The sequence below is a fragment of the Apiospora phragmitis genome (genome assembly GCF_038363925.1).
Source record: "Apiospora phragmitis strain CBS 135458 chromosome Unknown utg000013l:1.0-2965645.0:1.0-2969333.0, whole genome shotgun sequence".
NCBI classification, from domain to species: Eukaryota; Fungi; Ascomycota; class Sordariomycetes; order Amphisphaeriales; family Apiosporaceae; genus Apiospora; species Apiospora phragmitis.
The window spans coordinates 525749-538432 of NW_027117413.1; positions in this window are offsets into that span (position 1 = coordinate 525749).

Below are 12684 nucleotides of genomic sequence, written 5' to 3' on the forward strand. Positions count from 1 at the left end.
AATTAATTTATATAAGGCCTTATTTATTTCTTAACGATTTTATTTAAGTAATTAAGAAAGCTTTTATTTAATAAGTATAAAAATCGAACCTATGTTTTTTATTTAATAAGTATATTTAATTATTATATTATAATACGTTTAAATTAATTACTACGCTATAAAATAAAAGCTTTAAAAATAACTAAACGATTATTTTTATTTAATTCAACGCTTTAAGTACTACCCCGCGAGGGACTAACCCGTCGATCGTAATACTTTATACGAAATATAATTTATAAATACGAGATTTAAAAAAAGAATATTTATAACTTTAATAAGACCAGCTTTTTTCTAAGCTAAATCTCGTTTAAAATAGTTATTATTACTTTTAATCGATATAAAAAGCTTAAAATAATATAATAAAAGAACCGAGAATAAGTTATAATTATTTAAAGCGTCGGATTACACGGTTACGCTATCCCGTCGTATATTATCTTTGCCGAAAAAACGCACCACTTTTCCTAATACGAAAACAACCTATTATCGAAGGACTAGGTGATCGTAATTATTAAAAATAACTAAACTACGAATAAAAAAAGCGAAGACTAGATTCGATACTTAAATTAATATATTAGGTTTCGTATAAAGGGTCGTTATCGCCTCTTAGTTTTAAACGGTTACGAAAACTATTACTTAATAACTTTCGAACGTTATTATAAAAAGAACTCGATTATTATACTTTATATACCTACTTATTTATCGTATAAGCTTTAACCTTTTAATTTCGATTATTTTTATATATTAAAAAAGTCGTACGAGAAAGAAATACAAGGTTTTTAAAAAATCGGACTCTTTTTATATAACTTAAAATATATTATTTTATAATTAAATATAAAGCTACGTATTTTAATAATTTTAAGGACGTTTTTCGGCCGATTTATCCCTTAAGAATTAAAAACTTTAAATAATTTAATTAAAGCTTAATTTTAAACCGAATATATTTAAAACCGTATCGTACGATATTAAAATAGCTTTTCGACGTTTATTTTAACTAAGTTTAATTAAATTATAAAAAGTATAACGTAGGTTATATACCGGCTCGCTTTTTTAAAAAGTGAGGTAAACATATTATAAAAAATAAATAAAATAATTAATTAACGCCGCCGTACGAAGAAAAACGGCTATAAAATAGAGGATTATTTTATATATAAATTAAAAAAGATTTATAGTTTTAAAAAGACGTTAATAAATAGTTATAAGATAAATCGTGCCGGAATAATAGTCGTACGAAAAGGTTTAAAACGCGCCCGCGACTTTATAAAATTTACGGGGAGCCCGGGCATAATACACGCACTTATTAAAATAAAGTAGAAATATTTAATAAAAACGATTTTAAATAGTTTTAATTAATTTTAAGCGTTATAATAGAATTAATTATATATTATTATATAACGTTTAAAAAAGTAAGAAATTAAACCGTATAAGAAATTAAACCGTATAAGAAATTAAACCGTAAGGTATATTAACTAAGCTTTTAGTTTAATATAATTAAATATTCGAACTAAAAAGTTAAATTTTTATTATTTATATTAAATAAGCGTTCGTACATACGTATAAGTGGGGGTTTAAGTGGTGCTATATTACTATATTTTATTATTTATACCTATCTATATATAACGAACGCTATCCGGGTTTTAAAAGAAACCTAGTAAGACGTACTAAGGTTAATATTAATAATACGAAAAAGTATTTAAACATGTAATAAAAGTCCGCTTTTATCGATATAATGGGTAATAGCTCGTAAGAACGAAAATAATTAAGGTGCGTAAACTTTAAAAGTATTCATAATAAAGTTATTAAGGCTATTTACCTTATTAATAGGTTAAATTAATACTTAAATTAATTATTAAGGTAAAAAGTATCTATATAAAATATATAGGGAATATTTATTATTATATATTTAATCCTTTCTTTATTAATTCTTTTAAATTATAGATTATATATTTTTATTTTTATAATCCGTTTAGCTCGTAAGATCGTAGTTTTTTATTTCTCGATTTAATAATCCGTTATATAACTTATATAATTAGTTTCGCCTCGCTTCTCTAAGTGCTTATCCGGCCTATTACTAGTCGTGGTGTTTTTATATGGGGTAACGGTCGGTTATAAAGTATAGGTAAGTTTATATTAATATAGCTGGCGGTTTTATTAGTATTAATAATATCGTAGTTTAGTCGGGGTATCGTAGTTTTATGCCGTTAATTTATAGGTTTAGGCCGTATAATTAAGCTAGGTCGTAATATTATTTTCTCTTTCTTTATTACTTTATTTTTAAAACGGTTAATCGCTATAAATATCCTAGTTACCCTGTTATATTAAGTTTATTATAAATTCTTCCCTTTTTATACTTTTATTATAATATATATTTATTATAATATTTAATCGTATCGAAAAATCTTTTAAGTCGCTTTTTCGCGGTAAGAAAGCGTTTTAACGTTTTATTTTTATTTACGTTATTTCGTTAAGTTTTATTAAGAGGATACTTATTTGCTCCGCCTATAAGCGTCGTGGCTTAATGTGTCGGGTGTCTAAATCGGACTCTTCTCGTTATTAAGAGTACGTTGCTCGTAATTTTATAAAATACGATATTTTTAGTTTATTTTTTTAAGATATGTAGGCTGTTATATCTTAATATTTAAAGCTAGAGGCGGATTTAAACGCCTTTAAAAAGGAACGGGAGTTATTTAACGCGAAGATTCGTTAGGCGTGTAAATAAAAGAAAATATAGTAGGATAAGGTTGTTTGTGTAATTACCCGGGGTTTAAAGAGTGTAAAGGAATTAGACGAGTTGGAGCGTTGTGAGGTTAAGGAGGCCTTCGTTTTTACGCCCGTTCTTTTAAACGTTAGTTAGCTTTTTATACCTTTAGATTTCGACGTTTTTCCGGAGCTCTTAGTTTCGTTAAGTATGGATTTTACGCCTTCCTTAAATCTTTAAACCTTTAGATCTCTTTAATAGTATTCCTTAGATGTTTTCTAGGCTTTTAGGTATTATTTTTTAATAGGTAGCCTTTTTGTTAAACGAAGTATTAGAAGCTTTATCTTTTCTTTTTTTTATTAATAATTCCGTCGATTTTATACTCGTATTAATTTATTTCGATTTTTAGTTATGTATTAATTAAGGTTTTTTCGGCCGCTAGCTCGAGTAATAAAATATGAAATATAAGGTGTATCCGTATTATTTTAAGTAGCGATAAATAGTAATTAGTTTTTAAAACGATTTTTATAATTTTAAATAATCCGATCTTTTTAAAGTCTAGTTTATCGCTTAATCGTTTTATTTTAATATTTTATCGTAAAAGGTAAATTTTTTCTCTTTCTTTAAAGGTTAGTTCTTTTAACCTTGTTTAGTCGGCGTATCTCTTTATTTATTATTAGAGGAAGGTAAAGTCTTATTATAATGTAATTTAGAGTTCTTTTAATTTTTTGACTTATATAATTGCGATTAGTGCTAGCTCTTTTTCTAAGGGTTTTCTAGTAATTTCTAGGTCGTATCCGTAGTTTATTCGGAATGGTAATATACGTATAGTTTCGTTATTTACGCTGTTATAAGCGAATTAAGCTATAGGTAATAATTATACCTAGTTATTTTATTCGTAATTAATATAGTAGCGTAGGTATTACTTTAATATTTAGTTTATTCTTTCTGTTTATCCATTCGTCTAGGGGTGATAAGTTGTAAATAATTTATATTTAATACCGAGTTGTGCTATAAATAATTTCTAAAATTTTGTTATAAATAGCTTGTCTCGGTTAAAGATAATTGTTTTTAATAATTCGTATTAATTAATAATAATACGGAGGAAGGTATAAGCTAGATTATTAGTATTATTAAACTATTTATACGGTAGGAAGTAGGTATACTTCGTGAATTTATCCGTAATTATTAAGATATTATCGTAATTAGCCTTGGTTAAGGGTTCTTTCGATAAGGGTAACTTAATTATAAAGTCGAGCGCGATCGTTTTCTACGCCCTATCTAGCGGTAGAATTAGTTGTAATTCTTTATATAGTCGATATCTTATAGACTTAGCCTTATTATATAAGTCGTACTTATTAATAACCTTGGCCATAGTTAGCTTAAAGTTCTTATAATTAAATTATTTAGTAATTCGTTTTTAAGTTTTGAATATTTTTTAATATTTATATATAGGGTACTCGTAAAATTCTTTAATAAAGTTTTTATAATACCGTTTAAAGATATAAATTTTATTTCGGTAAAAAATAAGGCCGTTATAATTTTTAAAGTAGTTTTTAACGTGGTTAATAAAGTTTAAGGTCCGGCTAAGTTATTAAAACTTAGTAACCTAGTTGTTATTATATTAAACATAGTTTATCGCGTTTATTTATTATGATAATACGAGGTTACCGTCCTGGTCATATATTAAAATAGTTTATATCTTAGGTAGAACTTTTTTTTAATAATTTAGCCGTCGGTTTAATACATTAGCGCGGCCGTTTTCGCTACTCTTCCGATAGATAATAATAAAGTTAAATCTTAAAAAAAATTTAGATTATTATATTTATTATTTATTCAATTTTTTAATAATAATAAACGTTGTAAGGTTCTTATAATTAGTATAAATCTTTATTAGTTTTATTATTTTATTAAAATAATATTTTTATTCTTTGCAAGCTTTAATAATAGTTATTAATTCTTTATTATAGATTTAATAATTAAATTCTAATCTATTTAATTTCTTTGAAAAGAATACGATAAGGTATGACTTTCCGTTATCGTCCCGCTAGCTTAATTATCCTTCGATCGCATAATTCGATATATCGGTTTCGATTTCAAAAGGTTTCGAAAATTCCGCTACGCGGAATACTAGTTCGTTAAGAATTCGTTTCTTAATATCGTAAAAGGCTCGGTCCTTTTTTTATTTATCGAAATAACTTGTCCTTTTTTATTAGGTTTATTAGAAGTATTGCTAATTTATTAAATTCGGAAATAAATATCCGGTAATAATTAGCTAGTTTTAAGAAAGATCTAACTTTTGTAACGCTTATAAGCGTGGGCTATTCTTTAATTATTAAGACTTTAGAAGGCTTTATCCGGATTTCTCTAAGGGATATTATATATTTTATAAATATAACGGATCGTTGGTAGAATTCGCTCTTTTCCGGGTTAATTAATAAGTTAGCGTTCTATAGCTTCCGGAGTATTAACTTTACGTGTTTTCAATACTACTTATTGTTTTTAGAGTAAATAAGGATATTATTAAGATATATTATAATAAATTTATCGAGGCATTCCCGTAAGATATAATTAATTATAAATTAAAAATTAATTAGTACGTTAATTAAATTAAATAGTATAGCTTAATATTCGAAATATCCGTACTTAGTTCGAAACGCGGTTTTCTATTCCTCTTTTTTTTTAATTCGAATTAAGTTATATACATTAAAGAGATCCAGTATTATAAAGATTTTAACGTTTAATAATTTATTTCGTAAGTCGCTAATTAAAGGTAAAGGGTACCGGTTCTTAATAATAATTTCGTTAAACTTTCGGTAATCGATATATATACGCTACTTAGGTTTCCCGTCCTTGCTTTTTTTAGGATAAAGAGGATAGGGAAGCCTGCTAGCGATGTGGATGGTTATATAACTCTTTTTTCGAGATTTTCCGTAATATATTCTTTTAAAACTTATTCGTATTTTTAATTAAGTTTATATATAAATATAAATAAGGGTTTTTTCTTATCTTTCAAAGGTATTTTATAGTTCTATTATATATAAAATAATAAGCTTATTTCTAGTTTTTTATTAAAAAAAGTTTCGAATTACCGGTACTTTTTTAATATAATCGTTATAACGTTCGGTTTAAATTCTTTAATAATAATATATACTTTAAAAACTTTAAATTTATAAAGGGGTCGCTTTTTAAACCGCTATTTATTAATTAAACCTTTTTTTAATATATTTTATTAAAATTAGCCTATTTTTTAATATATTTTATTAAAATTAGCCTATTTTTTAATTAATTTTAAAATTATTTACTTATAATTGAGGTATTTTTAAAATTATATCGTATCCTACGACGTCTGTAATATTATACGTAATTTATTTATAACGTTTTTTAATATTAATTAAAAGGTTCGCGATTTCTTTTTATAATTCTCTATTGTTATAAGTTATAAATCCTTTATTAACGGTTTTAAATCGGTATAGGGCGTTTTTTTATTATTATTCGAGTTTAAAGCAATTAACGATTCGTAATAAAATATAGTTTCTTTATATTCCGTTATTAAATAGCGCTTTAATATAAACTCTTTTTTATACTTATTATTAATATAATATATTTATAAATAGCTTAATTATTTATTATTTAATATAAGGACTTATTTTAGTCCGCCTATTATTATCCTTTTATAATAAACGGTGTCTGTTTTTTAAACGCTGCTCTTATAAATAATTAATAATTTTTTATAATTAATCCTCGTATCGTTGCTATCGTTTTTTCCATTCTTTATAGGGCACTTCTTAGTATATTAGTAGGAGTATTTTTATACTCCTCTTTATACGAAGTACTGTCCGTAATACTTAAAATCCGGGTTTTTCGAGTAATTCGAAAATTTATTAAGTTCGTAGTAATTTATGAACGTTTTATAAGTTTTTTAATATATTAAAGAGGTCTTTTTATTAAGTATATATTTATACGTTTTAAAAATATTAAGCGCTTTTTTTTAAACGTTTATAAGCTCGCGATTTTTTTAAGCGTATTTAAGGTATTAATTTTCGAAACACTCCTTTTAATCTCGTCCTTTTAAATAGTATTATTGTAATTATTATAAATCTTTTTATATTAATAAGTACGTACGTTATGTATTAAGAGTTAATATTTAAATTTTTTTAATAATATAATCCGGGTATAATTATATAATAAATCGTTTATTAATCCTTTAAAGAAATTATTCGTACTTAAGCTTCTCCGCGAGGTGTTTTATATAAACGTTATATACATACGAGATCTATAAAAGCGTGAAGTGTTTTTCGTATATAAAAGGAATTCATAAGTCGTTCCTTACGGCGTAATTATTATAAATTCTTTAATTAAACCCGACCGTAATAAATATTTAGTATAAATATTTCGAGTCGGGGTAAAAAATATTAAAGATAATTAACTATTTATCGGTCTTTAAATTTCTAAACTTAGTAATCTCGTATACTAATTCGTTTATTAATATACTTATTAAGCGTTTATAATTTATAAATTATTTTAATTAGTTTATAATATTATTTATTAAATTACTATTTTTATTATAAAGTAGGGATCGTTTTTTTCGCGTTATTATAATACTTCGGCTATAGTCCTTCTTACTTCCCAGGGCTTTAAAAAACTATCCGATACTTTCTTTATCCGCTAAATAAAAAGTATACCTATTATTATAATAAACTATTTAAAATAGACTATTATATTTAATAATAGCGTTATTATTTTTAATAATTATTATAAAAATATCCTCTATTTTAATAATATTAATTTATTATTCGTTTAAAGCTCGTTAAAAACTTTTCTTTAATATTTAATATTTTCGAGCATAATATCCTAATTTTTAATAATTATAATAAGTACCGCGTAGCTTTTTATCTTACTTATTATATTTAATAATATCGAGATTTATAAACTTATTATAGTAACTATATATCGTAATATTCTTAAGCGGTATATAATTATATTAATATAATCGCCCCGTATTAATTTAAGTTCGATTAATATATCGCTAAAATCCGTTTTACTTTTCACGGCGTCGTTTATATATATAAATATTAATTTTAATAATAAACTTTATATATAAAAAGAAGTTATTAAGGGTATTAAGCCGGCTAAGTTTATTTTTAATATTGTTTTTTAATTCTCGATAATATATTATAATTTTTATAGCTTCGGTATAACTTAATCGAGTTATAATACGCCAGAACTCGGCTATATAAAAAGCGGTTAATCCTTTTTATTTAAAGGTTTTAAGTTCTTTTTCCGCTTATTACTTTTTATCAGGGTTTTAGAAAAATAATTTAAAAACGTGTTCGAAGCCGTCGTAACTTTTAAAAATATATTATACCTTTATGCGGTATAATTTAACTTATTAATCGTTTTTTATAAGTTTATTTAAATAAGGTTTGAACTAAGCGAGTACCTTATTTTTAAAAAACGAGGCGGCGTAAATAACTCGTTAAGTAACGTTTTAGAACGTTTTTTTGTAAAATTATTAATAAGTTTTAACTTAAATAAAGAAGTTTCGAAAATTCTCGCTTATTTTATTAAAAGGTGTTAACGTATTAATCTTTATACTTTTTTTAATATAATAAGTGTTTAAATAATATTAATAGCTATATAAAAGAGATATATTTTTTTATATAGCTTATTAATATTATAAAATATTTATTTTAAAGCGTTTTTAATTAAGAGCTCGTTACACTCTTTTTCGAATTTAACGTAATAATATTAATAATTAGCGCTCTTTTACTCGAGTTTTTTAATTCGTTTAATTAATATTTATCGAGTAGGTTCGTTATTATTATCGTTACTATTAATATTTATAATAAGGTCTCGTTAAGAGGTATTAAAAGTAGCGGTAGGAGTTTTTCTTTATCAGACAGTATTATTAAAGCTAGATATAAATATAGTTTTTATAATATTATTATTTAAAGGTTTAAATAATAATTCGTAAAAATAAAAATAATTAAAATATAACGAACATTATTTAAGTTTTAAAAGAAACTTAGTAAAATATATTAAGGTTTATATTAATAATACGAGAGAATATTTAAACGTATAATAAAAGTCGCTTTTATTAATATAATAAGTAATAGTTTATAAAAACGGAAATAATTAAACTATATAAATTTTAAAAATATTTATAATAAAATTATTAAAGTTATTTATTTTATTAATAAATTAAAATTAATATTTAAATTAATTATTAAAATAAAAAATATTTATATAAAATATATAAGGAACGTCTATCGTTATATATCTAATCTCCTTTTTTATTAATCCGTTAGATCACTTGGCTTACCCTCGTATTTTAATAATCCGGGTGATCCCTTCGTTAGTTAGATCACTGGCTCACTTTGTCGTTTCTAGTGATCCCCGTGATCTCTCACGTGACGTTATCCTTGCTGCTCTTTAGGGTCGTGTCTAGCCGGCTATTGTTCGGGACACCTTCGTCGTGGTCGCCGTACGCTTTTGTAATATAGTCGCGTTTATGTTAGTATAGCTGGCAGCGCGGTGGGTGGCCGTGATATCGTAGCCTAGGCGGGGTATCGTAAATCCGGCCCGGTGATTTGTAGGCCTTAGCCGCATGATTAGGTCAGGTCGTAACATGTTAGGGGTGGCGATAAGGATTTTTCCTTAGCGGACGGTATTATTAGGGCTAGGCGTAGATATAGTTCTTATGGTATTATTATTCGAGGGTTTAAATAATAACTTATAAAAATAAGAATAATTAAAATATAACGAACGTTATCTAGGTTTTAAAAAAAACCTAGTAAGATATATTAAGGTTTATATTAATAATATAAGAGAGTATTTAAATATACGATAGAAATCTACTTTTATTAACATAATAAGTAATAGTTTATAAAAATAAAGATAATTAAAGTGCGTAAACTTTAAAAGTATTTATAATAAAGTCGTTAAAATTATTTATTTTATTAATAAGTTAAAATAATATTTAAATTAATTATTAAAATAAAAAATATTTATATAAAATATATAGAGAACGTTTATCGTTATATATTTAATCCTTTTTTTATTAATTCCTTTAAATCGTAAATTATATATTTTTATTTTTATAATCCGTTTAGTTTATAAGATCGTAGTTTTTTATTTCTCGATCTAATAATCCGTTACGTAAGTTATATGGTTAGTTTCGCCTCGCTTCCCTAGGTGCTTATCCGGCCTATTGCTAGTCGTAGTATCTTTACGTGAGGTAACGGTCGGTCGCGGAGTATAGGTAAGTTTATATTAGTATAGCTAGCGGTTTTGTCGGTGCTGGTAGTATCGTAGCCTGGTCGGGGTATCGTAGTTCCGTGCCGTTGATTTATAGGTCTAGGCCGCATGATTAGGCTAGGTCGTAATACTATAGTGCTAGCTACGAGGGGCATCGTATATCCCTCTTAATAAAACAGAAAAGGGGTTTATACGCGCAGGTACGTAGCACCCCTTTTAAAGCAATATAAATAGCTTTAGTTCCCGCTATTCTAATAATTTATAAAAAAACTGTCGATAAAAATATATATCTTTATATAATAAAGATTTAGTGAGATATATTTTAAGCTGTGTATCGGATTTTAAATTTATTAATTAATTCGTGTATTTAAGCTTTTAATATTTTTATTTTTCAAGGTTTATATTTAAGCGGCGATAAATAAGGTATACGTTATTTTTAATTAATAAATAAAAGCTAAATATATTATTAGTTTTTATTAATAGTTTTTAAGTTAATAGGTTTTAATTAATTATCTTATTTCTTTTATTCGAAAAGAATATTATATAATTTTAATTAAATTTAATTAGCGTGTTTTCGGTTAAAATATTTTTTAGTTTTATATAGAATTATTTCTTTATTAGCTTTTTTTCCTTTTTTAAAAAAAGGGGTTATAACGAAACTAAACGTATCGTTAGTTTATATTATTATAATATTAAAAGTGTTCGGTCTTTTCGTAATAATTAATAAGTAGGCGTTATATATTAAAACTATTATTTTTAAATTTTATGGTAATAATTATAATACGTTTTATGGTAATAATTACAATACGTTTTAAACTAGTAAATCTTTAATTTTACTAATTTATATAAGGGTAATACGATTTAAAATAACGTCCTTTTAAGATATTAAGTTTTTAATTTTATTATTAAACGTACGTAAACTAGTCGGTTTAATTTATTATATAATTAAGTAAACGTTTATATAACATCGCGTAACTCGCTTTATATATTAGAATTTTAAATCAAGGTCGGTCTAAGGGTTAAAAGAGTGCTTAGCTTATTTTTAAATTATTAATAATTAAGTTAAAATAGCTTCTTTTTTTATATTTTCGTAGCCTTATATTATAAGCTTAAATTTCTTATATAGCTTTATAATTTTACCTTTAATCTTTTATACGAACCTTATTTTTAAGATTTTTTAACCGGTATATTATCCGGGTCGAATTAAATAAATTCGAAAACTTTTCGTATAACAAGATTATTAATCTCCTCCGCGTTGAACTCTTAGAATAGATATTTAGACGAGGTAATAACCTCGTTTTATTAAAGCTTAATTATTAAGTCGTAATTATCTTATTTTTTTAAATTAAAAATACGGCGGTTAAAGCGTTTCGGAATAAATATTTTCTAAGTCGTTTTAGCTAAATTATACGAGAGCTACCGTAATTTCTTCGGCTATCGGTTTAATATCCAAGGTATTTACCGGCTATTCCGGATCTAGTTATATATCTAGCTCTTCGTACGGTTCTCCGGCCTCTTTTCGGTAGTACGGCTTAATTTAGGTTATTTAAAACGCTTTTAAGCCGTTTAAAGTATATACCCGGATTATACGGTTTTCGATAACTATTATTTTTTATAGTTTAGTTTATCCTTTTTTTTTTCTAAATTAAGATTTCATTTCGAAGCGGGAGTATTAAAATATTATAAATAGCCGGTCCGTTTTAAGTATTTAAAGCTCGGTAAATATCTATATTTACACATATTTTCCGGAGTATTTTTATTATTTTTTATACGGCTTTTCTTTATATTTAAATCTTTAATAACGGTAATAAGTTTTTATTAATACGAAGGTATATTTCGAATACGAGCAGGGTAAATATTAAGCCGTTAAGGTTAGCCGTATTATTTAACGCTTTAATTATTATTTAAAATATTATCTTCATATTTATTTAATAACCGAGATTTTTTTATAAAATATTAAAGGTTTTATATAACGAAATATATGCTCGTTTAATTTTATTTATTATTTAATAAGTTTTAATAAGTATTTATTTATAGGTAATTCTTATTATTTATATATAATTTTAAATTTTTATTTAAAGAAATATGCCCGGATTATATGAGATGTAATTAAAGGATCCTTAATATATATATATATCTAGTATTTATAAAGGGTATTTTAAATATTTTATATATTAAGCGAATATAAAAATATAACCGTTTAAAAAAACGTATTTAAATCGATTATATAAAGTATATTTTATTCGTTAATATAAATAATATTTATAATAATTTCGTAATTAAAATCTTATTTATTTTTATTAGAATAGCTAGAACTAAAGTTGTTTATATTACTTTAAAAGAGGTGCTACGTACCTACGCGTACGAACTCCTTTTTTATTTTATTAAAAAAGGTATACGATACCCCTTATTTATATATATATAAATAAAAGCTTATTTAATATTAATTAATTATTATATAAAGTAATTATAAATTAATAAAAGTAAAGAGACGACTTTACGCCCTTATCGATATAAGGGCGACTGTATTAAAGAGCCTAGAGAATTTCCGCCCGTTAAAGATTCGGAGGAAGAGCCGAACTAAATTAACCGTACGAGTAGGAACCCATTTTCTCGAGTATATATTATAAGGAAGAGACTAGGTTTTAAATTATACGCGAAACTAGTTAAATTATATATAATTATATACT